The sequence below is a fragment of the Cynocephalus volans genome, chromosome 12 (genome assembly GCF_027409185.1).
Source record: "Cynocephalus volans isolate mCynVol1 chromosome 12, mCynVol1.pri, whole genome shotgun sequence".
In the NCBI taxonomy this organism is placed as follows: domain Eukaryota; kingdom Metazoa; phylum Chordata; class Mammalia; order Dermoptera; family Cynocephalidae; genus Cynocephalus; species Cynocephalus volans.
The window spans coordinates 6,851,705-6,878,222 of NC_084471.1; the positions used below are offsets into that span (position 1 = coordinate 6,851,705).

The 26,518-nt window shown below is 51.4% G+C and overlaps 1 protein-coding gene across 2 annotated transcripts in view; it reads right to left on the bottom strand.

Moving 5' to 3' along the window:
- PARVB (parvin beta) overlaps positions 1-26,518 on the bottom strand; it is a 102,910-nt gene that overhangs the window by 66,060 nt on the left and 10,332 nt on the right. The window contains exon 2 of one of the 2 annotated variants that reach the window (XM_063076386.1): positions 9,791-9,890. The exons of the other annotated variant lie outside the window; for it this stretch is intronic. The gene's annotated coding sequence lies outside the window, so the exon portion shown is untranslated. The remainder of the gene's footprint in view (positions 1-9,790; positions 9,891-26,518) is intronic. 2 annotated transcript variants of the gene reach the window in all.

Consider the following 26,518-nt stretch of genomic DNA (forward strand, 5'->3'; position numbering starts at 1 on the left):
CCTTATTTGGAAATAGTGTCTTTGCAGATATAATCAAGTTCAGATGACATCATTAGGGTGGTAATCCAAAATGACTGGTGTCCTTAAAAGAACAGAAGGCGGAGACAGAGAAGATGGCCCGTGCAGACAGAGGCAGAGACTGGAGTGACGCAGCACAAGCCAAGGAACCTGGGCCACCAGGAGTAGGAAGAGGCAGGAAGGACCCTCCTCTAGAGCCTCCAGAGGGAGCACAGCCCTGCGACACCTTGATTTCAGACTTGTCACCTCCAGAACTATGAGAGAAGAAATTTCTGTTGTTCTAGACCCCCCAGTTTGTGGTCATTTGTTACAGCAGCCCCAGGACACTAACACAGCATGCCACTCCAGGACGGCCAGGTCACATCTGCATCTGTGCATGGCTGCACTTGGCCCTGGAGAGCCGTGCATTTGTTGGGAGATTCCTGAGTGCTTTGAGGCTGTCCTTTACATCTCACCAGGCCCCACCAGACTGCAGACCACACCCTCCCGAGGGAAGAATCCATCTCTAAGGCTGAGAGAGGTGAGCAGAGGGGATTTCTAGCAGATGGGGCCCGGGACCGGCCAGAAGAATGGACTCACAGAACAGAGGACTGGAGAGAGGACACAGGACTGCAGGGATGGCTGCCTTTTTGCTGTTCTCCACACGGATGGGTGTTTCCCTAACTCAGGTGTCGTGCAAGCCATTCTTCCCATAAGGGTCACCTCGTGGGGAAACTAACAACAGCCCCGCACTGGAGAGGCTGCGCTCTCTTCCTGGCCTCTTCCAGACCAGCCGTCCTCCTTGCTGGACACTCCCAGGTCCCGGCCCTGCTCCTACCTCCCCTCTTCAGCGCCCTCTGGTGGGACCTCAGCAGCTGGCCCAAGGCCCTGTGCTCCCACCTCTAGTTGTCCTGGCAACTGGGCACCCTCCCTTCCCAAGGAAGGATGGGGCAGTGGCAGGCAGAAAAGCCACTGGGCTCTGGTAAGTGTGTGCTATGGACACTGGTGACAGCTGGGGCCAGGCAGGGACAGCCAGACCAGCCAAGTGTGTAGCCAGCATCCTGTGCAGCCTGGACAGCTGCTATCCAGAGGCAGCACTGACCAGAGCCCAGGGGACAAACACTAAAGGATGGCCTCCTGTCGGTCCTGCTCCCGTAGTCAGTCCTGCCGGCAACAGAACAGACTGTGGGCTCAGAAACAGCAGGGCTCGCTGGCATGGCCAGGATTCTTTCTGTTCCTCTCCTGGAAGCCTCGTCCAGGCTTTAGATGACCAGCCCCTTCTCATACTTCCAGACAGCCCCTCCCAGACCCCCACACCAACCATCCCCTGAGTGACTAGCACAGCATCCTGCTTCCTTCCTGCTCCAGCTCGTCCCACTCTCTTATTGTTTTATGTTGCAATAAACTGTGTGTCTCCAACTCGAGCCAAAGCTCCCGAGCACAGGTCTCTGTCTTCATCCTCGGAGCCCAACACAGGGTCTGACACATAGTAGGTCTTCAAGAGTGTCTGCTGAATAACTGAATAAAATCTCCCTCACAATCATACCTCCTCCAGGGTTATGGATTAAATGAGGGAACATGTAAAAATGCCAGCAATGCTCAGCAGGTCCATTTGGAGGACCTGCCTCCTCTGCCTTCTACAAGTAATACCTGTTTCCGTTCAAGTGAACCCCAAATTTCAAATGTTGGCCCCACTTCCTCAGCTGCACAGAGACCACCACATTTGGAGAAAATAACTGTAGGGATACCTTTTAATAAAAGCAGTCTGGCTTTTATACAAATTTTACAGCACAATTATGAAAAGATTTGGCCTAGTGTGCGCGTGTTCATTCACTCATCCAACAACCACTTAGTGGACGTCCACTAACATCAGGCCTGGCACCAGGCACTGTTAAGCCAGGGGAGGACTTGGACAGGCCCCGCCCGAGGTCCTCAGTGTCCGGAAGACAAATACTGGATGTATCTGAGAATGCTGGGGGGCTCAGGAGGGAAGGAGGAGTAGTCCAAGGAGGCTTCCTGGAAGAGGCAACCTTAGGGTGGAGAGTTTCTGACCTGCAGGGTGGAGGCAGAGGGTGACATCCCCACGTTCCCAGTAGATAGGGGACTTAGTGATAACTGAAGCTTGTCCTTTTGCTCTGGGTTGTCCTATAGCAGGAAGACGGCTAATAAGCCAGGAAGACAGAGGATGCCTCTGAAGCCTCCGTCAGCAAATTGCTGGCTCTTCCTTCTCAAGTTCCATTCTCTCATCCCATTCCATGCCCAGCTCGAAATTCCCCAACCCGAAAGAGCTGTGAGAGATGGCCTGTGGGGTGCGGACAGGGGCTATGGGAGCCGGCCCCATCGGGGAAGGAAGTTGGCCTCCGTCGAGGGCCAGCCTGCCCACACTCCCACCCTGAGCGTGCTCAGGCTCCCAGCAGCCTGCGGGGTGAACGGAGGCTCCGCGAGCGGGGCACCTGCCCAAGGAAGGGCGGAGAAGTGGACGCATTCATACTTCATCCAAATCTATGCAATTACAAAGTCCTTTCCACAAAATTACAGATGCGGGGAAGTCAGACATTTAAGGAATCTTCCAATGTTCTTAGAGTCTTAGATGCCCGTAGGTAGAGCGGGAGGGAGGGAAGGAGGGAGGAGGCAGAATCCAGGGAGCTGGCGGTGCAGGAGAACGACAGCGCTGCCCTTCCCTTTCCTGGGTCCTCGCTCTGGGCCAGGCGTGGATGCCTGCGGGTCCTCAGCAAGCCAGGGAGCGGGCGACCTCGCCGTCTAACCTGCTAATCGAGGAGGAAAATAAAGCTTAGGGAGGGTCAAGGAAATGGCCCAAGGTCTCGTGGTGAGGAAGATGTGGAGCTGGGGTCTGTGTCCTCCCTGTCCTCCTAGTTGAGGAGCCAGAATAAGCACATGTTCATTGACTTGAGCCCGATCATGACATCTGCGTCCTCGAACACAACAGAAGACGCTAAGCTTGGAAGGAGGGGACGAGACTGACTCCAGACAAGACCTGGGGGGCAAAGGCAGAACAGGGCCCAACCACAGGCTGCGGGGAGCACCAAGGACCACAACAGAGGGGTGGTCTCGGGGGGGTCCTCAAGCTGCAGGAGCCCGGGGACACCTTTTCTAACAGAAAGCTTCACAGACCTCCTCCTCTCATCGGCGGCTGCACATTCAGACCGGGAAAGCACAGTCGGCGTGGCTTTTAAGTTCGCTTGCATTTTAGGAAGCCCCGTGAAACTGAAACACAGCAGCACATACGAGAAGATAGCTATTTACAGGGTCTCCGGCAGTATTTCCCAAAGTGAGCTCCACAGGCATGGATGCTCTCAGGTCTTACAGGAATTGAGCAAGGGTCAAGGAAGTGGAAGGGACCCTGGGGTATACAAAGCTTAACAGACATCTTTTCCTGCAGGACTTCTCAGAGCCTCGACTCTGCCCATGCACCTCCTCCAAGGGGAGCGGGCCGAGTACTTCCTCGCCCACCCACCCAGTACTGGTCCCGGAATGCTCTCTGGGAAACACTGTGGTGAGTGAACCTGGGCTCCAGGACCCTTTACAGTGACTCCTGCCCCAACAGGCCAGGGTTGGGGGTCCTGGGCTGGAGTCCAGGGCAGGGGGCCGTGACAAGGAACCACTGGCTTGAAATAGGTCTGACAAGGCTCTAGCCTCAGGAATTAAAATCTGCCTCCTGGGTAAAGAGAATCCAGCCCCTTGGTTAGAAAGAGCAAGACAGGCAAAGCCCATCAAAGGCCCCGAGGGTCTGCCTCATGCCCAGCTGCCAAGCCCTGTCTCCGCAGTCCCCTCCTACACTGCACGGAAGAGCCACTTGGCCTGGTTCAATCACTTCTGTGCCTTTTACTGCAAGGTCCATTGTCTCTGAAGGGCTGCCTCAGAGAACATGAGTGAAGGGCCCCTGTTCAGTTTCCTTGCGTCCTCCTCCAGCCGCTGGCTCCTCTAAACGACCTCGCACATCCACAGCAAGCTTGCCGGAGGACTGCAAGCGGTCAAAGGCAAAACAGCTGCGACTGGACACAGTGTCTCTTTCCTTAAGGAAACACCAGGCAGACTCAGAGAGAATGTGTATTCTTTATCCCACCACATTGCTGGGAGCCTGCACAGTGTTGGAACCACATTAGCACGTGAATAACCACCACCAGCTCACTCAGTCCCTTAAGAAGGGTCCCAGCAGGCAGCCTTCAAGCCGAGGTTAAGAGCACTGACTAGAGAGCCAGGCTGTCGGATAAACTCCTGATTCCCCGTTCTCATTCTCTGTGTGACCTTGGCCAGGCTACTTAACCTCTCTGGGCTTCAGTTTCCTCACCTGTAAAAATAAGGTTGTTATATGGATAGCAGGAGGCAAAGCCCATGAAGAGGTTGGGACAGTCTCTGGGACACAGGAAGCTCAGCACATATGCACTGTACCGCTGTTCCATTTCACAAGCAGGAAAACCAAGCACAGGGTGGCTGGGCTGGCACCTCAGTGGGCGCTAATAAGGCAGAGCCAGGCTCACCCCCAGGCCTGCCCAACACAAAGCACCTTCCACTGACCGCTGCCCCCCAAAGACAAGACAGACCAAATCTCTTATCCCGTGTTGACCAGAGAAAAGTCAGACACTGGCCAAGGACCAAAGCTCACTAAAGAGAAACCCATTCTATCAGACACCTCTCGCAAAAAACCTTAATTGCATCTCATCCCTGAAAACATTCCAAATACCGTTCTTCTCGGCCAAAGATCCACATGCCACAACCAGAGTGATAGAAAATTCATTCCACAAGTCAGACCCTGTCCCTCCGCACGGCGAGATAGCTGAGGGTCCTACTTTCCCACAGTCCTAACACCACATCCCTCACCTTCCTGGGAAAAGCCAAGCAGCCAGCCCAGGGTCCATCGCAGCAAAAAAATAGATAAATAAAAGTCCTCCCATAAAGCAGAAAAGGAATTATGGGCTGGCCTGGGTTTAACTCCTGCTGACAATGAGAGAAAACTTGGAGGACTCACTGGTGCAGAGGGCACGCTGCAGGGGGTGTTAGGACCCTCCAGGCTGCTCCACGGATGCGTGTGGCCGGCTGTGGTGGGACAGACAGGGCGCTCACGCTGCGTTCATATAGGGACGGGCAGGGAGCCACCATGACTTGCAATTCAAGGAAAAGGGCTCTTCAGGAAGACTCTGAGGAAGGCCACAAGGGATGAAGCTGCCAGGAGGACAGGGTTGTCTTTAAACGATAGGACTCGGCTGACCACAGAACATCAGTTCTGTCTTTGCTCCCAATGGCCACGCAAACTGATCCCCAGGAAAACAAAGCCACAGCACATAGAGAAGGAAGGAAAGGAGGGTCCAGTCCTCTGCTGTGACTTAAGGCACATTTGGCTCAGTGAAGAAACTGAACCACGGACGCTGGCCTCTGACCCGCCCCAGCTCCCGTCTGGGCCTCGGGACAGGAGAGGTGAACGGGTCTGCAAGCTCGCAGGGCCTGGGTCTGCATCCCCACCCGGACGGAAGGCGACGTCACCTTGCAAGATGCCAGTGGTGTCGGGAGGAACAAACGCTAATGCGCTGAGCACTTGTCACCCCGTTTCCAGGACAACAGAAATCAAATACCAGAAACAGAAGCCAACGTGACGCTGAGTCCACCCCAACTGTGGAGGCTGGCAGGCTTGCTTCCGGCAGCTCCCATTTCACCGGGGTGGAGGGGCTGAGGAAGGTTCTAGAATGGGGAGGGGGAGCAGAAGTGGAGACACACCCACCTTTGCCAACAACTCGCCCCCACTTTCCTTAGCCACCGGACTCTACCGAGTTTCAAAGCCAGGCCCAGCAACCCCCAGCTGGGTGACATGGCAGGCCACCTGAGTGTGTCTGGGTTCCTCGTCTGTAGAATGGGGCTAGTAACAATAACCAGCCTCACGGGGATGCCGTGGGATCAATGAACTTCCAAGCAGCTAGGAAGCACTATTAGCTCCTATTTATTAGGATTATTACCAATCCCCCGACTCCCAGAGGAAACCCATCCACCAAGGCTGACCTCTTACGTGTTGCTGGATGAACACAACACCCCCCAGGTTTGCTTCAGCAGGGAGTGAGTGAGCCCCACAGGAAGGCCAGTGTTCCCCACTGGCAGAGGCTTCAGGACAGCAGCTGTCTGGGACACACTGGCCTCCTCCCGGGGCACTTGGCAGCCCACCCCAGGGCCAGCCAGGATCAGCAGTGAGGTCCCACCCTCCCGGGCCCCCTGCCACCCGCACAATCCACTCCCACTAGACTTGGCACAAACCAAGGGCCATCCAGAGTCGAGACCGGGACCTGTAGCAGCAGCTACATGGAACCCAAAGCGGCTGTGGTCCCCAAAGCTGACTTTGGTTTATTACTTCAAAAAGAAAGGTAAACTGGATGACGACTCTCAAGAAGGGGTAGAGTCCACCCTAGCCATCTGCCTGGTATACAGTAGGCACTCAATGTTTGCTGTATCACCATTTTCATTTCTTTTTAGCAGCTTTAAAGAAGGATCAAGGCTTCCTTTTAAAAGGTAGAAGGAGTAACAAAATACAAACTTCTTCTGAGAAGGCCACAACGGAGCAGCCCACAGCAGGGGACAGGGACGTCCTCGACACAGCTACGGGGCTATCGCTTCCCCTGCTTCATCTGGGGGTGACGAAGGTGGTGGATAAAGTTTTCCCACAAAACACCAAAATTAGTCAGTGAGCACTGGGGGCCCAGCTGGAGAGAAAGAGCCCAGGTTTAGAGTCTCGGAGGCCCCCTCTGTCTGCTCGCGGGAAGCCAGGCTGGAAACCACATATGCCCCGAGGGCCTCGCGCCAGCCACAGCAGAACCCAGGGCCTCGCCTAGCACACGGCGTCAAACCCCAGTACATGCCACCCTCCTTCCTCCACAAAACCCTGCACATTCCCTAATCGGTTCATACAGCCAGTCGAACCCAGGAAATCAATGAAAGAACAACTCACAAAGGCCCCTCCAGCCCTGAGCACCCTGATTCTAGAGCTATCTGGAATCACGTTTTGTTACTCACTATGAGACCTCTCCTAGCCCTGCAGGTGAGGGCTGCCCTTCTTCAAGGTCATGCCCTTTAGCCTCCAAGGGTCTCCTGATCAGAAGCAATAGAACGCTCTTTGACACTAACCCCAGCCTCTAAAAACCCGGCTGGGCCTTTCAAGCACATGCACAAACACTTCCTGCTCTAACCAAGCATCTTTTTGCTCTTTGGACATTGCCCTCATCTACTTCCAGGTCATATGTCATTCCTCTCCCCAAAACATGTCACAGGGAAAAGGAATCCAAGACACTATGGCTTGGAAGAAATGGCCACCTGGAATGCCACTCTGGGACACACGCCTCGGCTGTGGTGTGTCTTTAACCAGGTCACAAGAAGTACCCTTGAGTGCCAGTGGTCTCAACGGGAAGGAAGATCGTGCTGGTGTGGTCAGTCCCATGTATGATCCCCAGGCGGCTTGAGAGGAATGTCCCGTTCCCCAATCCCCAGCACCACCCTTCTGCTCTTCCACGGCTGGGCATGAGCTGGACACAGTCAAGAATGTCCGCATGACCCCCACAGACCAAGGAGGAAACCATCCAGGCCTCTCTAATCAAGGATGGGGCCAGGCCCCGGGAGACCACGCCTGGGAAGCAAGAGAGAATGTGGCAATGGTGCAAATCAGCTCAGCCAGAACAGGGCCTCCGAGCTGGTTCAGTCCATGACAGCTTTTCCTATGACCTGGAGCAAGTCACCTCCCAACATCCACACAAGAGGCAGCTGGCTGCCCGAACCCCACGAGCAGGGACCGTGTCCTTTTTGAGTGTGTATCCACAGCAGCAGGCAGGCCAGACATGAGTGAACGAACCAGAGGCCAGCCGTGACGAGCTGGTGCTGGAATGGGACCCTGGGGATTGCCACACCCCAGAAAGCCTTCCCTGACCTGACCCCGGCTACTACCGCACCATCCCTGTCTGCCACTCTCTAAACCACAATGCTGAGGGCAGGGACCAGAGGAAACACAGAGGGTGCTTATGAAGTAGTAAGAAAGACATATGTTGGTCTCTGCCCCCAGGCCCTGGCACAGAGCTACTAAACTCTGGTAAGTTCCTAAGAAACAGGGGTGCTAGGAGCATCTTTTATTCTAATATTTGATCTTTGACCCCAGTTCCTGACACAGAGCTCCTACATCCTTTGGAATTTCCTGGATGATGGGAGCGTTTTTTGTTCTGATGAGGGGACCCTTGGTGGGCTCCTGGATGGGGCTGGTCACCAGAAAGACCAAGACACGGTCAGAAGCTGGGAACTTTCAGCTCCAGCCCCCATCAAACAGGGGCTGGAAACGGAGTTAATAATCGATCATGCCTCTGTGATGCAGCCTTCATAAAATCCTTCAAACTACAGGGTTCCGAGAGCTTCTGGACTCCTGAACACGTGGTGGTGCCTGGAGGGTGGAACACCCCAATTCCAGGGGAACAGAAGCTCCTGCACTCAAGACCCTTCCAGACTTTGCCCTCTGGACCTCTTCATGGGGCTGTTCATCTGTATCCTTCATGATATCCTTTATGAATCAACCCTTAACATAAGCAAAGTGTTTCTCTGAGTTCTGTGAGCCATCCAGGCAAACTAATTGAGCCTGAGGAGGCTGATGGTGGGAGCCCAATTCATCGCTGGTCAGTCAGAGGCACAGGTCAGAACATGGGGCTTGCAACTGGCATCTGAAGTGGGGCTGAGCCCTTGACCTGCGGGATCTAGCACTGTCCCCAGGTACACAGTGTCAGAACTGAATTACAAGTCACCCAGATGGTGTCCACCAGAGAATCTCTTGGCGTGTGGGGAGAAAACCCTGCAAGCCTGTGTCACAAGTGCTACACAGAGTGGCACGTCAGTAGAAGGAAAACGGTTTGTTGTTTCCTACTACAGCATTTGACAAATAATTGTCAAAGTACAGTCAATCCTCATTATTCACGGGTCCTCTGTTTTCCAATTTGCCTGCTCACTAAAATGTGTCACCCTAAAACCAATACCCTTCACCCTTACACGATCATTCACGGACACACACAAAAAGGCGAAAAATATGTCACCTGCTGAGCATGCTCCCGACTGGGGTCAAACAGGGTGACACTGCTGCTTGCTTCAGCTCTCATATGATAAACAAGTGTCCATTTCATGGTCTATTTAATGCCATGTTTTCTGCATTTTTGTGCTTTTGTGTTGGCGACTTCGCTGTTTAACATAGGCCCCTGAGCGCAGCGAAGCATCATGCTCCCAAGCGCAAAGAGGCTCTGACGTGCCTTGCAGAGAAAGTACATGTTACATAAGCTTTGTTCAGGCTGTTGGCCTTGAGTTCAATGTCAATAAATCGACAATACTAAATAGGGTGTCCTTAAACAGAAACATTCATAAGGCAAGGTTGTATATTGATCTGTTGCCACGAATGTGACCAGAGGCTCGCAGGAACCCAGCCTGTATTTCCCCTGGGGTGTACAGTGCTTGTGATGACTTTACAGAACACAGCCACCACAAATAACAAGAACTGACTGTATCTGAGAAGGAGTGGACTGAGGCGAGCACTCCACTCTGGCGGGCTCCTTCCACCTCTTGCCGTCCTACCCGGCTTCTCTTCCTGGGCAATATCAACCATAAGATCCCCTTGGCCTATGCTCAAGGCACCCAGGGTTCTGACTTTTGTCTGGTTGTAGTGCCTAATACAGCTGGATTACCACAAGACATTGACCCAGTGTCCTAGCCCGTTTTGTGTTGCTATAACAGAATGCCTGAGGCTGGGCAATTTACAAACAATAGAAATTTATTTGCTTACAGTTCTGGAGGCTGGGAAGTCCAGGGTCATGGTGCTGGCATCTGGTGAGGGCCTTCTTACTGCATCATCCCGTAACAGAAAGCAGAACGGTGGCAGAGTGCTAGAGAGAAGAGGGGGCCGACCTTGCTTTTACACAAGCCCACTCCCACCACCACTAACCCACTCCCGAGGTGACAGTAAATCACTTCTTAGTAGGCACCACCTCCCAACACTGTTGCTCTGGGGATTAAGTTTCCAACACTGAACTTTGGGGAACACATTCAAACCACTGCATCCAGTAAAGTGCCACTGGGTGTAACTCACATTATGCCCAGGTTTCCTCACACCCAACCCAAATGCTGGGATTTCTGGAACCCCAAAGCTCCCAGCTCCGACCATCTTTCTCACCACTGACTTCTTCCAGCTCAGCCCAGGTTCATCCTAAAAGTTTCCTGTTGAAAGTGGGTCCTGTTCCCCCAGACACTGGGACTAAATATATCCCCATAACAATCAGCCATGGAATTCTAACACAAGAAGCCACCTTACATTACTGAGCGCACTTTCCACCTTCCCAGAACACAAGCAAGAATATTTCTTCGGATGCCAAGCAGAGAAGGCACGATCATGGTGGAGGAAAATGCAACCCGGGTGCGTCACTCCCACCCTCCACCATGTGAAGCAAACACACCACAGGGAAAATGCTATTTAAAACCAAATGACAGCAGTCTTTGCATCTGTTTAATAACACATCTTCTGTACCTGTCAAACAAGCTAAGTGAGACTTTTTAAAGCAAAAGAGGCATGACATCTTTTTTAAAAGCTTTTAAGCCAAGACAATCAATACCAAGTACACAACGCTACGAATTCACATGCAGCACCCACACTGCGTGGCGACGGGCGTCTCTTCCCTCCTGAGCACGAGGCTGGGGTACCACACCCGCTCATCCCCCTCCCCAAGGCTGACACTGAGTAGCATTTATCTTAAAGGAGTAAATGTCAGAAAAACCGCCGTTTACCTTACGGCTGACAAATTATACAGAATGTAATGATACAGCAGAAGTAAGCCGAAAAGGGCTTATCAGTTTGTCAGCTCTGGGCACTGTGCAAACACAAGCCTCGTGGTCTTTTCTAATCAAAAGAGCACAAACCCTCCACCCCTTTCCCTTTGGCACCAAAAACAGTCTTCAAAATGAGCCACTGAGTGTGCAGAATCAAGATAAAATACAGTCAGCTATGTCTTTACTACTTAGCCTTCTCCACTTCCTCCTCTAAGAAAAAAATAGCGAGAACAGTGACAATATAACTACGGGGTTTGGGGCACTCAGCACCAGGTACTGTGGGTTGAATAGTGTCCTCCCGAAAGTCACGTTCACCTGGAACCTGAGGATGCGCCCTTATTTGGAAATAGGGTCTTTGCAGATGTAATTGGGTTAAGAGGAGGTCGTACTGGACGAGCGTGGGCCCAATGGCTCTCCCTATTGGGAGAAGGAAATTTGGACACAGACACACACAGACAGTAGATGCCATGTGACGACTCAGAGAGGCAGAGGCACACGGGAGGCACCAGGTGAAGATGGAGAGAGACACTGGAGTGCTGTGTCTGCAAGCCAAGGAACACCAGGCTCTGCCAGCAGCTGCCAGAAGTGGAAAGAGGTAGGAAAGATCCTCCCCTAGACCTTCCAAGGGGGCGTGGTCCTGCCCACACCTTGATTCTGGACTTCCAGCCTCCAGAACTGTGAGAATAAATGTCTGCTGTTTAAGCTCCCACTTCAGAGTACTTTGTTTTTGCAGCCTAGGAAACTAATGCAGATTTTGTGTTCTCTCCTGTATTATTTTCAAGAGCCCATTTACGCAGGTGTTTACACTTGCTCCACTGGACGGGGGAGGAGACCGAGGTTCAGGGAGGTTATGTCCCTGGTCCAGGGTAGCCCCAGGTAGCTGGCTGAGCGGGACCATGAAGTGGGCCTGGAGGCTCTTGACCTCAATGCCTCTTGCAAAGCACCTGCCACACACACTGGGAGGCTCCAGGTCCCCACTCGCATCCTGTCCCTCATCCCATCTACCCACACTGAGAGCAAAACCCCACAGTGGCTTCCCAGGACCCAAGTCTGCGGGGTCAGGGTTCGAGACCCATCTCCAGCTTCTTCCTCCTCCCCCCTTCCCTCCCCCACCAAGCAGGTGTCTGGTGCTGGACTGACCCCTCCCACAGCCCCACAGATGCCCAGGGCTGAGGCACATGACCCCAGCCCCACTTGTGGCACACTAAAACTACACACTACCCAATGAGCATTCTGGTAGAGCCACCAATCTCCTGAGCTTTGCTAATCAGGCTCACCCCCAAGACCCAGTCTGTTCAGTGCTGACAAACTCAGGCTTCAGAGCCTGAAGCCAAGGGACCCCACCAAAGTCACAAATGTCACCTTGTATACCTCCCAGGACGCAGTGCCCAGCTCTCCTCAGGCCTGGCTCTTGGCTGACTCCGGCATGAGCGTCTTCTCTCAGCTTTGGATTCTTTGCAAGCACATAGATTATTTCTAGCAGCCATTATTACTCTACAGTCACTTCATTAGTTTTAGAACCAAATAATCCCATTATATATGACTTGATCAGCTCATAAAATTATCATTCATTCTAACAAATATTTATTGAGCATGCAACCATGTGCTATATCTTGCTTGGTACATTACATTAAAAAAAAAATAATGTACTTAGCTAATGATCACAAGGCCCCTAATATAATTTACTCTTAAATGTGCTTAATTTCCCCATAAATGGAACTACATGCTTCTAAACCGAGCATTTTGAGACAGTAGCAAAAAAATGAGAAGAGAAACTGCCAGCATAAAAACCCATCAGATGAGGCCTCTAGCCCCGTTCCCACCCATACCTCTAATGATAAGAAGATAGTAAGAGCTGCCTTCCTGAGCACTTCGTAGCTGCCATTTCTGGGCATTTTATGCGGTCACCCTTCCCACCATTACTTGATTGGGAAAACTGTGGCACAGAGAGGTGGAGTAACTTGCCCAATAAGGTTCAGCAGGTAGGAAGTGACAAAGGCAGACTTGGAACCCAGGCAGTCCCACGTCAGTCTGCACCCTTTGCCACCTGCTCTCCCACTTCTAAATCAAAACTCAGCAGGAGGAAACTGACTGCACCCCAGGCGATGAAACACCTTTCTCAAGCGGCTCCGACATGGCAAAGCTGTGCCATCACGTGAACATGAGTCACTGAACACACAGCAGGGCTCCAGGCATACCAGGTTCAAAGTCAGGCAAAGCCACACAATGTGAATGACTGCAGTGCATGTCTGTGCATCACGTCACAAGGAGAGGCAAACCATCAAGTGATGTTCGTTTTGCAAGTCAACTGGACTGGGCCATGGGGTGCCCTGGGATTTGGTCAAGCATTATTCTGGATGTGTCTGTGAAGGTATTTCTGGATGAGATTCACACTTGAATCAGTAGACTGAATAAAACAGAGGCCCTTCCCAGTGTGGGAGCGTCTGAATAAAACAAAAGGCAGAATAAAGGAGAATTCACTCCATGTGCCCAAGTGTTTTCCAGCTGGGAAATGAGTCTCTTCTGCACTCAGACAGACACTCCTGGGTCTCTGCCTGCAGACTGTGGGCCTGCTCGGCCTCCATAACCATGTGGGTCAAATCCTTTTAATAAATCTCTTCAGATAGATAGAGGGACAGATAAGACAGAGATACATGTCTCCTCTTAGTTCTGTTTCTCCAGAGAACTCTGACTAATACAAAATGCCAAACACAACATTCAAGATGGTGTTAGTCACCTCTGGTGGGGAGAACGAAGGGGACAGATGAGGTACTAGTAGCACAGGGTTCAGGCAATGCTATTTCTTAAGGTGGGTAGTAGGACCATGGGTACTTTGCAAAATTATTCTTTAAACTATACATACGTACGTTCTTTTGTATGTGTGATATATCTCACAACATATTTTTCATTTTTTTAATTGTAGTAAGATACATTCAACATAAAATTTGCCACTTTGACCAAGTTTAAGCATATGGTTCAGTGGCACTAAGTACATTGACACTGTCATGCAACCATCACCATCACCATCTTGCAAAACAGAAACTCTGCAGCCATTAAACACCAAGTCCCCATTCTCTCTTTCCCCAACCCCTGGCGACCGCCACTCCACCTTCCATCTCTATGAATCTGACAACTCTAGGTTCCTCATGTAAGTGGAATCACACAGTATTTGTCCCTTGTGACTGGTTTATGTCACATAGTATAATGTCCTCAAGGTTCATCCATGTTGTAGCAGGTGTCAGAATATTCCTTCCTTTTTAAGGCTGAATAATATTCCATTGTACGGATATATTACAATTTTTTTTTTAACCATTCTGCCATCCATGGACACTTTGGTTACTTCCAGCTTTCGGCTATTGGGAATACTACGACTATGTCACAATATTTTTTTAATGACAGCATTCCCAAGGAGGGAGCTAGTAGAAGACAAATATATCCAGTGGGTTCCCGGCCCTTCACAGTGCTCTAGCATGGAGAATAATTATGGGCTGCTTATCCTCACTGACCATATTATGCTCTAATACTCATTTCAGGGGAGTGTGGTAAAAGCCGCAGGAAGCAATAATAGAATACTTGACATGGTCATCTCTCTGAGAATATTCTAGAAAATACAACATGTTATACAAGCATGTATTTTTTTAATTATTGATTTAAACCAGGGATCGGCAAACTGCAGCCACATCTATTTATATAAATAAAGTTTTATTGGGACACAGCCACAGCTATCTGTTTACATATTGTCTATGACTGCTTTCATGCTACAACAGCCATATGGCTCACAAAGTCTAAAATATACACTCTTTGGACATTTACAGAAAAAGATTGCCAACTTGATGAACAGAATTTCATAATACAATTTTTTTAATATTTTCAAGGGGTGGGGGATTTAGGATTGGGTGATGTCAGGACCATGACTTTTTCAGCATTCTCAGAATCAGGTGAGCAGGACTAAAGTCTTTCAACTTCTCCTGGATCTATTGAGCAACAGTTCACACAAGTCCAGCTTCTGCCTGCTGTGTTCTGCATTTACACTGCCTTGCGGGATGGCAGAGCTCATGTGGCACCTCCAGCTTAATGCTTCTAGCATGACTTCCACCTGCGACCTTCATGTTTCATTCACAACCCTTACTGGCCGGAGAACCACTGAGGAAATCAGCAGATCAAAGGCCAGATGGAAACCATGTTAGCGTCCTGTGGCTGCCGCAACAAAGCACCACAAACGGGGGACTTAAAACAACAGACATTTACCCTCCCACAGTTCTGGAGGCCAGATCCGAGGTCGAGGTGTCGGCAGGGCCGTGCTCTCTCTGAAGGCTGCAGGGGGGCTCTTCCCTGGCCTCTTCCTGGTTTCCGGTGCTCCTTGGCCTGTGGCCACATCACTGCAATCTCTGTCTGCACGTGGTCTCTCCCCTCGTGTGTCTGTGTCTGTCTGTCTGTCTCTGTCTTTTCTCCTCTTATAAAGGCACCAGTCGTATGGAATTAGGGACCCACCCTACTCCAAGATAACCTCATCTTAACTTACATCTTAATCACATCTGCGAAGATCCTATTTCCAAATAAGGTCACATTCACAGGCACTGGCATTATGACTTGAACATACCTGCTAGGAAGGGCACGATTCAGCCCATAAGAGAGACCTTCCCTCAGTTTCCTTCCATGGCAGCTTCTTGGACTGCTGCACAATACTCTCTCCTGTTTAACGTAAGCCAAGCACTTCCTGGCATGAGCTTCCTCTATTAAGGGCAGTGCCAACACTATAAAGTGCTCCTGCTGGTGCTGAGCTGGACACTAGCCCAGCCTGGCCCACCCAGTAGGACCACCTGCTCGTGTCTTCACTGAGACGTGGAATGACTCACCTGCCACGTCACATGTCACAGCTGGAACTAGAGGGCTTCGTTGGAGGCCAGACAAGCACCCAGAGATGGAGTCACAGGCTATAAACGGCTAACGCGTGGCCAGCAGAGCGTTTTCCACTTGGTTATTAATCCCCAGCACCTATAAACAGACCGAGTGAGGTGACACTCTGCCGGGCTCCCCTCTCACTTCTTATGAGTTGTATATATTGTGCAGCAGGGAATTTGCAGCCGCAAAGCACAGGTCTGTGATTACACGGCACCTGCCAATTGAGACCTTTTTCCCCAACCTGCAGTAGCAGCTTAACGTGTGCCTCGGTGATCTATCGCCGAAGGGCTTTGCTTCACCCTCGTGGCTATTCCTCAGCACAGCAAGGGGGAGTCACAGGCCACCGGGGACTTCACAGACAGATTAGACACCAGCATGAGCTAGACACCAGTGCCCGGGAGTGGCATCCTTGTGGCACAGGGGGAAGTACACACCCGCCCTGCCCCAGCCCGGGCTTCTGTTCTCACATCTCTACCCACTCTCCTCTCCTTCGTGCCCTGCTGACAAGCGCACACGCCCATACCTGACACCCGCACTTTCTCACATGCTGCGGCCTTTAATTCTTCACACAATCCTGCAAGACAGGTAAGGAAGGTGTTGCCATCATCCCATTGTTCAGTGACAACGGATGGGGCTGAGCCGAGCCCAAGGTCACTGAGCTAACAGGTGACAAGTGACCCAAGTCCTGTATCTCTAAATGATGTCCCTACCTCACCAGTCTGCACTGCATAGAGTCTTAAAGAGGGCAGAATATAGCCTGGGGGAGTTGGGTTCTTGGAATTTCTTTTTAAGTAACATTTTACAAGTCTGGCTAGTTAGCTCAGTTGGTTACAGTGTGATGTTACGACATCAAGGTCAGGGGTTCAGATCCCCATACCAGCCAGCCAGCCACCAAAAAATAAAAATAAAAATATTGTTTTAAGAAGAAGGAAAGAGGACTAAAAATAACCTCTATGGCAAAGAATCTATGCCACAGATGGGGGGTCAGCAAACTATGGCCCGGGGGTCAAATCTGGTCTGTGGACTGTTTTTATTAGAACACAGCCATACTCATTCACTTACATATTATCGGTAGCTGCTTGCACGCTACAACAGCAGAGTTGAGTAGCAGCAACAAAGACTTTATGTCCTGCAAACACTAAAATATTTACTGTCTGGCCCTTTACCATAAAAGTTTGCCAATCCCTGTTGTAGGTAATAACTGAGAAAAATAGGAAGGAATTTTTTTTTTTTTTTCTTAAAAGATGACCGGTAAGGGGATCCGAACCCGTGGCCTTGGTGTTATCAGCACCACACTCTCCCGAGTGAGCCACAGGCCGGTCCTGGGAATTTGGGTTTCAAGATACAGCTGTGTGTCTGGAAAAGTACAAAACACAATGATAGCAGGACGTCAGGCAGCCAGTGGACCCCACCCTCTTGATTAGGAGGTCCAGTCATCTGATCGCAAGCAGAAGTAAGTCCGCTTGAAGGAACCCTACCTGGACGGTGTCACTACAAGCTGGAGAGTAACACTGAGTCCAGACACAGGTGCATTCCCGGGGGCCCTGTGTGCTCACGATCCCCAAGTGCACATGAAACAGAAACCCAAGGCTCAAGCAGGCACGGGGGTGGTCCGCAGTGGGAACATCAGGACGCAGTCCCTTCCAGAGACACACAGGAGCTCAGAGCCTGAGGCTTGAATGGCTTTGGCAACAAAAGCCCCTCACTCTGTGTTCCAGATGGCTGAGCCCCTAAAGGACCTGCTCTCCCGGGCAGAAGCGTCACACGTTGTGTAGGAATAAAGCACCAATTTCAGTCTGATTTCCAGCCCAAATCTCTAAAGCTGCTGCAGCCCCTGGAGTTTCTTGCAACGTGCTCAGAAATAGTGCTTAAAATTGGATCACTCCAATGCCACAGAAAATAAAAGCCAATAAACAGGGCCGCAGCGGTGGTGGGGACCCTTCCTCAGAGGGCCTTTGACTGCTGGAGGAATGGAATTAACCTCGGAATGTGGTCTACGCGCTGTGCGTCCTCTGCTGGCGTTTCCACAGGACGGAGTGGCACATCACCCAGGTGTAGTGGGACAGGAGCTAGACTTGAGGAGCTAGACCTGCAAGTCCTGTCTGGTGCCTGAGTGAGAAAGTGCAGGGAAGAAGGCCTGGCCCCTTGGCTCAGTTGGGAGAGCATAGTGTTGATAACACCAAGGTCAAGGGTTTGGATGCCCGTACCAGGTAGCTGCCCCCGAAAAAAAGAAAGAAAGAAAGAAAAAGGGAAGGAGAAAAAGTTCCTTGTGTCACTGACCTCCTATCACGTCCATGGTTACTATGGTTCATTTTGACTCCAACACACACCGCCACTCACAGACGTCTTCCACGGGCACATGTCTCCAGGGAGAGGATCATGCAACCAGAGGCCTGGCTTCTCATCCCCTCCAGGGCCTCAGTCCCTCATCTGTACAACGAGACTCATCTACATCTCCCGTGGGGGAGGCGGCGCGGGGCACGTGCCAGGACCTGCAGCCGCTCCATGAGGCGGGACCTGGGCCATGTGGCAGGCCAGACCCTGAGCTCCCATTTCCTCACGTGCAACGTGCAGGGAAAGTGCCACCCCAGCGGGTGCGTGGCCCCCACAAAGATATGTGCACGTGGCCATTAGCGCTCCCCAAATACTGAATGCCAGGATCCGTCTCCATCAGAGAAACTGGAGAGCTGGACGCTTGCTCTACAAGACAAGAGCTTTCATTTCAGTCTATGCTGCACAAGGTTTCAGGCCCCACGGAAGTGCAGAGACAGTGTGCAGTCTGGCCTCCCCCATGAGCCCCCTGAAAGTTCAAGTCCACATTTCTATTCTCTGCCCCTCGGTCGTGAGTGCCTCGGTTTCGTCTGCCCAGGACCCCGTCATCCGCTCCAGACAGGGGCTGCCCCCATTCCACCGCTGGCCACCCACCTGAGACAGGACAGGCACATGGCACGATAGGCTGGGCTGCACTCGTGACCAGAATCCACAATCTGTCTTCCCTGGAGCGGACTCAGGGGAGGTGGAGGGGAGACAACTGCCCCACAAGATGCTGCGGGGCTGTGAGCCCAGTCCCACCCCCATGCCCCACACACATGTAGAGGGTCACGCCAGTGCTCCCCGACGCCAGCTCCTTCCTGTCATCTCTAAGATTTAGTTAGTATTATGGGCTGAATTGTGCCCCCACCCAAAAGATATGCTGGAGCCCTAACCCCAGTACCTCAGAATGTGACCTTATTTGGAAAAAGGGTCTTTACAGAGGTCACCAAGTTAAAATGAGGTCACTAGGGTGGGACTTCACCCAAGATGACTGGCATCCTCATAAAAATGGGAAAATTGAACACAGAGACAGACACACAGAGGGAAGACCTTGCGAAGACACAGAAGGAGAAGAGGGCCAGCCGTGGGACTGGAGGGACACAGCCACACGCCAAGGGACACTGAGGACGCCGGCGAACTCCAGGAGCTCCCAGAGGCAGGAAGGACCTGCGTGGAGCCTCGGAGGGAGCGCGGTCCTGCGACACCTTGATTTCGGATTTCTGGCTCCAGAGCTGTGAGAGCGTTTCCGTGGTTTTCGGCCCCCTGTTTTCGGTAGTTAGGGCAGCCCCAGGAAACTAACACAGTTACCCAAGCCAAAACCTTTCTGGCTTAAAATACTGCACCTTGAGTTTGTGACCAGAGCCTCCCCGCACTCAGAGCTGAGACTTTCCCTCCGCATAAAGAGGATTTCTTTTGACTCTCGCTGTATTCAGATGGAAGGCCCCAGGCCCTGGCGGGCCCCAGTAACCACGGGGAGATGAACACCCATGACCGGGGCCACCGGACGGGCCATGCTCTGGCCCAAACAGCGGCCCTCACAGCACTGAAGGCCCCTCCCCAAATCACCAGCTCTGCTTCCTGCCTGCCACGGCTCCACCAGGGCTGCACTGCTCCATCTGCTTCACCAGACATGCTCTTTACTAACTAGCTTCAAAGAGGAGACCGGGCAGAGGAAGACAGGCCTCCACGGGGCTGTGGCCAGAACTTTCTCTGGCCCCTTACCCTGACTGCCCATCGGTGGTCACGGCCAGAGAGGAACCTCACCTGGCCACGCTCCCCGGCCCACCCCGCTCTATGTTCCAGCCTCACGACTGTATTAGTGTCCTATGGCCATAAAAGTCCCACCGACTGGGTGGCTGAAACAACAGAATCCACTCCCTCCCAGTGTGGGGGCCAGAAGCCCAGGTGAAGGTGTAGGCAGGTGGGCTCTTTCTGAGGCTGTCTCCGTGGCTGCAGGTGGCCAATCTCCCTACTTGCTCTTCAAGGCAGCGTGTCTGCATCCCAGTTTCCTTCTTTATGAGGCCACCATTCATACTTAAGAGGGCCCACCCTCATGACCTCATTTCAACTTGATAATCTCCATAAAGACCCTATTTCCAAATAAGGTCACACTCTGAGGTACTAGGGTTGGGGCTCTAGCACCTGACTGTCCCCTGCACGGGCCTCTTCCCCACAGCCTTCCTGCAGGCCTGTCCCCACCTCCCCAGAAACCCCTGCTCAGCCTCCAGCTTGCAGGGGAGCCCTCCCCGGCCCCCACAGGCAAGTCCCATGGACATGAGTCTGCCCATCCTGAGACCTCCCAAGGACAGGGCCACCTCGGGCACACTCCCAGCTGCATTCCCAACGCCCATCCACACGTCTCTGTTGAACAAACAGAGAAGAAAATGAATGATGCAACAAGCAAATGATCGCTTCCACCATCCTCATGTTATTCCACACAGAAGGCAGCCAGGAGAGCCACAGGCTTCCACTGTCCTCTCAGGGTGACTCCCTCTAATGTCCTTAAACCTGTGTCCTGGAGTGGCCTTGGAAACCTGAACACTTTGCTGCGCTTCCACGGTGCTTCCAGTACTACCCCAAGGAGTCTTTCATGGGGAAGGGACAGGCCTCCTCATGCCCATTCTGCAGACAAGGAAGTCGAGGCTGAAGGTGACTGTGGCCCAGGCAGGGCGACCAGGCAGCAGGCCCAGCTCAGTGGGTGGGGCACAGGTGCCACACGGATCCCAGCTCCTTCATGTACAAGCCAGGGGCCCTGGGGCAAGCCACGACTCCTTGCCATCCTTGAGGTTCCTCATCTTTGAATTGGGATCACGGCATGGCCCGCCCCACAGGGCAGAGGCGAGGACTGATGAGCTAAGAGGCACCAAGGCTGGTGCTGGCTCAGAGCACGTGTTCCATCGATGCCGACTGAGGAGGACAGAGGAGAAGGAAGACGACCCGCCGCTCCACCCCCGGGCACCCGGGCACCAGCTCTGGGCTCAACCCTTCCCTGCACAACTTAATCCTCTAAACCATCTTGAGATGAAGCTGCTGCTCTCCCTGCACTGATACGGACCCGAGGCTCCAGTCAACTGACTCTGCTCAGCCTCCAGGCCCCAGCCCACCGCCACCCCCACACTGTCCCGAAGCAGTGAATGCACATCGCTGGTGAGACACTCAAGGTCTCTCCCGGGAACCCTCCATGGTGAGCACATCACACACCACTTAAGTGACAAGCGCCCCACGGCCCCCCTTTAATCAGGTGTAACCCATGGGCTGCAGAAAGAGATAAAGCGGAACCAAGACCAGCCTGCCATGGTCTAACGATCATCAGTGGGCACCGCCCTCTGTTCCTGGACCCGGCCTCTGCCAGACATCCGTGCCAGGTGGCCGCTACAGAGCCAACTCCGGCCCCTCAGGGCCGAGGGCTCATCCCCTCCTGCAGCCAGCGCCCCCATCAGCCACGCCCAGCAGGCGCATCCTCCCCACTGGCAGAGAGTGACATCTCAGGATGAGCATGAGGTGCCGGGTCCTCTGACACGGGGTGGAGGCCTCATGAAGGATCTCCTGGTGCCGAGGAGCAGCTCCGACATGCTGAGGGGCCTGCTGCACGTCAGCACACTCCTGCTCCCCGCAGGAAAAGTGGCCAGAACTAGGTCAGTGGGCGACACAGGGGCCCTGAAGGGCAGCAGCTCCACTCAGAACGCTGGCATGGAGAACAAGCCCCTTACAACAGCGCCCACAGGCATGCGCCACCTGGGGATGAACCCAGCCAGGGAGCCCCGAGACGCACACTGAAAACTGCAGAACATTGTACAGGAAATGAAAGGAGACTTAAATACGTGGAAAGACACCCTGTGTTCACGGATTCGAAAACTCAGTACTGTCAGGATGACGACACTACCTGAAACAATCCTGAAATTCAATGCAATTCCTCTCAAAATCCCAATGACGACTTTTTTTATCCACCCCTCTCAGTGACGACTTTTACAGAAATAGAAAAACCCACCCTAAAATTCATATGGAATCTCAAGGGATCCCAAATAACCATAACAATCCTGAGGAACAAAGCTGGAGCAACCACACTTCCCTATTTCAAAACTTACTACAGATCTACGGTGATCAAGACAGTGTGGTGCCAGCACAAGGATGACACACAGATCAAGGGAAGAGAACTGAGAGCCCAGAAATAAATCCATACATCGGTGATCAATTATTTTTAACAAAGGTGCCCAGGATCATTCAATGGAGGATAAACAGTGGACAGCAAGAAGACAAGGGTCAAAGGAGGGTCCCAGCCCAACAGCACCACAGGGGGTGGGAGAGGACAACCTCTAAGGCAGGGACACCCCACTGGGCCCACCCCCAGCCCGGCCTGGTACCTGCTATGGAGGGCGCTCAGTCCATATGTTGAGTGAGTGGCTGCAAGCCTGGGACACTGAGTAATGAACAACTGAACGAGCAAATGAGTTGGAAACCCAGGCTGAAACATAAAAACCAGACCCAAGAATAACATTCCTCAAAAGCACTCTGGCCCCTTAACACCCACCAACTCCATCTTCCTTCTGTGTCTCTCCAAGCAACATTTTAAAGCTATTGTCTTGACCCAGTGGGTCATAAAGTCTGCTATGGCCAGTACTCTAATGAAATAGAGTATAGAATAGGAAAAGATACATGCACATTTATGGATATGGATAAATGCATGTTAGAACCAGGATTTTTATGAAGATGTATCTCTTACTGCGGGTCAAAAAAAAAAATAGTTAACAGCCACTATTTCCATTCAGAGGTTCTTGACCATTTTTTTTTTCCCCATAAAAACCTGGTCAGGGTCTCCTTCCAAAGGAAGTAAGATCAGGGCTGGCTGGTGAGCTCAGGCGGTTAGAGCACGGTGTTATAACACCAAGGTCAAGGGTTTGGATCCCCATACTGGCCAGTCGTCAAAAACAAATAAATAAAACTAAAGTATGTAAGATCAGGCAACACGGTGCACACAGTGTCTGGAGGGTTCCCCACTGTCGCCTGCCCAATGAGGATATTACCATGCCTGCCCCAAAACGCTCAGAGTCACGATCAATAAGACGATATGTGCACAGCCCCAGCCCAGCCCCTGGCAGAGAGAGCCCTCGACAGGTAACAGCTGCCACCACCGCAGGGACAGTGAACAGGAAGATAAAGAGGAGGAAGAAGACCGGACAATCCCACGTCTGTCCCAGACGCCCCCAGCCTGACTCCCAGGTTAAGGCTTCCACCTTGGAAATATGCAAGGAAAACTGATCCGCAACTGGAGAGAGAAGGGGATAAGCTCTGAGCTCCAACTCTCAGCAGCATCACATTTTTTTAACCAGCTTTATGGAAATAGAATTCATATTCCAAACAATTCACCCTTTTCAAGTATATAATTCAATGACTTTAGTATATTCACAGAGTTGTGCGGCCATCACGACGACTGATTTAAGAACATTTCATCACCCCATGAAGAAACCCTGCAGCCATGAGTGGTCATTCTCTGTTCTCCCAGCCCCTGGCTACCACTTTTTGTCTCTATGGATTTGCCTATTCTGGATATTTTATACAAATGGAATCACACTATATTTATCTTTTTGCAACTAGATTCTTTCCCAGAGCATAATGTTTTCAAGGTTCATCCATATTGTAGAATGCACCAGTACTTCATTCCTTTTCATTGCCGAATAGCATTCCATTGTACGGATTACCGTATTCTGTCTGTCCATTCATCGGTTACTGGACCTTTGGGCTGTTTCCACTTCATGGCAATTATAAATAATGAACAGAGGGCTAGTGTAACCTCAAACAAACACAAGTCTCCTTCAGTAACAACTTGATCCTTCTGATCAAGCCAGCTCAGTGTTTACAAAAAGAATACTCTTTTTTCCAAGAGAGCTTCTAAACAAGAAAATTAAGAGCAGTATAAAAGCAGGGCTCTAAGAAGGAAAAACTAAATAATAACTGTAGAAATGGGTCCTTTCAATGAGGCCCAAGCAAAAAAAATAAAAAACACCCAGCTGCACACAATAAGATTGAAATTCTCTGTGCTGCTCCAACAAAATTTCAAATCATTAAAATCTCATTATACTAATAATACGTTTTCTAGATACATTTAACTCAAACACTCTCTTCCCCTAACAAACAGCAGAACTTCTCAGAAGCAGCAGCGCAGGGTGTTAGAAGATGCCGGGACAGCTCCCAGGGTGGCGTGTCTTCCCGTGCCATCTCTGCAAGTGCCTGCAGTCTGGACCACGTCAGCCGACAGGCAGAGAGGGCAGTCTGCTGGATGGATGAGCCACATTGCTCCTGAGTTCCCATCCCTTCACTTCAGTTCTTTCTCTCAAGTTTTCTTAAATGAAAGCAACTACCCAAATATGTCCTGTGGCCTCATCATATTTTGATTAGTTCTGTTCACTGACCACCAGCCCATCCCCTGGTCTTCTCTTCTTGCATTTTTCTCTCGCTGATGGGTAAAGTGCGAGTGGCAGTTGTGGGAATAAAGCACGGGGACGAGATGCTAATGGGAACGAAAGCTGACACCATGTAGGGCTTATTATGTGTTAGGGCCAGTCATTTTCTCCCTTTTTTTGGCAGCTGGCTGGTACAGAGCCCAGCAGGACCAGTTCGAAGCCATGCAGTTTGGCCCCAAGATCGGTGCCCCTAACCATGATGCTAGCCTTCCTCTTGCTGACTGAGCAAATACTCAGTGGCCACTTTCAACAGCTGAAGAACATTTCTCATCACTGTCTCCCAGTGCAAAGGCGACACACCACAACCCAGGGGCCCAGGCGAGCAGGAAGACAGGCACCGAGGCAACAACCTCACGAAGGAACACTTGGACATGGTGCTAAAAGTGGGCAGAGAGGAACCCCAGCCCTGCTGGAGGAGGGACACTTCAACTGTCAGGACAGAACGGTGCTGGAGCAGAGGGAACAGCATACGTGAGGGCTCTGAGCCAAGGAAGCTGAGCAAAGACCCCATGGCTGGGCTGCGGGAGAGAAAGGCCAAGAGCCAGGCAGGGCACTGGACAGCCAGTGGGACTCTGGGCTTGGCCCTGGAGCAGCACAAAGCCACCGGGTTCTGTTCTCTCTATAAATGCCAACGAGTCCCTTCAGCGTTAATGGATGTCCTTTGTCTCCTCCGGTGCATCTTCTTGACACTGGGGCTGAGTGCAGCTGAAATGCCAGGAGCAGATCGGTTTCTTAGGTGCCAGCTGGAAAGAAGATTTCTCCCACCTGAATCACTCTCCCAGTGTAGCAAGGCCAGTGGCAGTTAAGAGCCTGACCGCCTGGGCTTCAATCTCACCTGCTGCTGGTGTGACCTCGCACCACTGCAAGCCTCTGTTTGCTCATCTGCAAAATGGGAATAACCACATAATACCTACTCCCCAGCCTGGAGCGAGGCGTAAACAAGGAAACAGTGCACGAAGTGTCTAGCACAGTACCTGGAACATCACAAGTACCCCCAAAAGTCTTAGCCACCACGTGACTATTATGTACTCCATTCTGGCTTTTTCTTAGATTCTTCTTTTAACTTTTTCCCTCACATCTATTAATCTATTAAGCCTGCATATATGAAGTATGGATTCATTCAGGTCTTACTCTAAAACACTATATTAATTTTCAAAAATCAGAAAAAAGAAAGGGATGAAGACATTTCAAATTAAGCTTTGGGCAAGATGTCCCTCAAATTTCATTTATACCAAAATTAAATTACAAACCTATTTGCACTCCAGACACTGCCCCAGACTTTTCCCCTTTCTCCAGGCTGCTCAGAGGACGCTCATATCCACACAGAACCTGGTCAGGTCCAGCTCCCTGGAGTCTGGAATAACTTGAGAAGCGGCAATGACAGATGGACACAGACCCACTTAGACACACAGCTGCTTTGAGTATGTCTTACTGGAGCAAGCAATAAGCAAGCCCCAGGAGTTACAAAATTTTCTCACCCTCTTTAACTTTTTAGTAACTTAAAGTCTAGATCTTTTGGAATTTCTTCCTTTCAGATAAAAGGAAGTATGAAAACACATAACTTTTTGAAAGAACATGTGTACACTATTAATGTGGTGTTAGTTGGGAACACCAATACTGCTGACCCATTCTGGTTGACTGGTAAGTAAGGGTTCTAAGACCAAAATCAAGCTCATCATATCAAAATGTCTCAGCTCAAAGGAGCATACGTTCAACTACAACACACAAGGACAAGAAGCTTGCCTTGCATTCTCATTCCTTGGGCTGGCGAGCAAGCACCAGCAGAGACCACGGTGGCCGAGAGCACCTCCCGATGCCCACCTGAGGTGGTCTCGCATTCCAGGCACGCGGCATTCCAGCTCAGAGACACGCGCACTCTGCAAACACTAGCAAAACGTCACTCTGCAGTGCGCCCCTCAAAAGAGTAAAGGGAATGCTCCCTAGCCACAGCAGGCTGGGAAAAGAGTTGAGATACCAGTGTCCTCAGTGCAAAGATTTTAAGGCTTTGTGCATCTTTG